General features: G+C 55.9%; 1 protein-coding gene across 3 annotated transcripts in view; it reads right to left on the reverse strand.

Moving 5' to 3' along the window:
• Positions 1 to 642, reverse strand: part of DTNA (dystrobrevin alpha) — a 358,694-nt gene extending 358,052 nt beyond the window's left edge. For 2 of the 3 annotated variants that reach the window (XM_012802048.1, XM_012802051.1), the window contains exon 1: positions 418 to 642. The gene's annotated coding sequence lies outside the window, so the exon portion shown is untranslated. The remainder of the gene's footprint in view (positions 1 to 417) is intronic. The other variant, XM_012802053.1, reaches the window with a different exon arrangement.
• Positions 643 to 1,245: the final 603 nt, after the last annotated feature.

The following is a 1,245-nucleotide window of genomic DNA, read 5'->3' on the forward strand; positions in this document are numbered from 1 at the left end:
CGCCGCGCCGCAGTCCCGGCTGCGGCGTCCGGCACATGCTTGGCGCTCGCGCGGCCGGCGCCGGCGCACAGGTGGGAACCCCGCGAGTGGGCGTTGGGGCGAATCCCTGCCTCCTGCGCCGGGGCTCTCCGCCCGCTTCCACTCTTGACTTTGCCCGGTGCGTGGCGCCTGCCCTTGCTCCAGCGCGAGCCGCCCGTGCCCGCGCCCCGGCGCCGTGGGCGGCTGCGGTCCCTGCGCAGCTGGGGCTGCGCGTCATGTGCACCTCCCGCCCCGCGGCGGGCTCCGCGGCTCCGGTGGCCGGGGGCAGCGCGCGGCGGCCCGGCCTCGCGCCCACTCCTCGCCCGGCACACGGACCTCTCCGCCCCCACGCCCTCCCCCACGCCGGAGCTGTCAAGGAAGAAAACGCTGTGCACACACCTTGGAACGGACAGGCGCCCCAGTCACCGACTCGCCAAACTCTTAGAAGGTGTCCATTGGTCTGTGGGGAGGCTTGGGCATGGAGTAGGAGCCGCTTTCTTATTATTTAATAATGTTGGAAGTGCCGGGTCCGCTGCCAGAGTTGTGGGTCATGTGGGCACAGCAGAGGCTGGCTGCTGCCAGTACCAGGGTTTCCTGAGGATCCTGAAACTATGATCTCATCCTCCTCATCCGCCTCCCCCGCCCCTCTCTCCGCGGGCGCGCACGCACAGCACACACACGCACACACACTCACACTGCATGTGCACTCTCCTCCTTCCTGGACCGAAATATTCCTCCAGGGAAACAGTGTTCACGCTCTTCATTGAAAAAAAAAAATCCTTCCAGATAGACAGAGATTTTTTTCTCTCTCAAAGCTTGATTTATGTGCTTTGTTTATTTCCTACAGTTTACCCTCACACGTGCAGGGGATCTGAACAGAGCCTGAGAATTAAAATTAAAAATAATCATTCTCTTCCGTTGACCCAGATTTTGATCAGAACCCAAGAACTCCGATAGTACAATCTCAATTTAAAACACAGCAATAATATACCAGACTTGAATATGGAATAGTAATAATATCTTAGATGTCTGCACTGGGTTTTTTTCCCCAAGCTGCAAACATTTCCCAAACATTACCTCATTTGTTTGCAGAGTATCTTTGCAGAGGAGGTGGTTGAAAAGGTAAATACTAATAGTACTGTCACTTTCCAGCCACAGAGGCACAGATAAGATAACACGACCTATAAATATACACATAGTAAGTCAATATAAATTTTAATTGCACGA

This window comes from Otolemur garnettii, unplaced genomic scaffold, assembly GCF_000181295.1.
Source record: "Otolemur garnettii isolate 467f Iridium unplaced genomic scaffold, OtoGar3 scaffold00012, whole genome shotgun sequence".
Taxonomy (NCBI): Eukaryota; Metazoa; Chordata; class Mammalia; order Primates; family Galagidae; genus Otolemur; species Otolemur garnettii.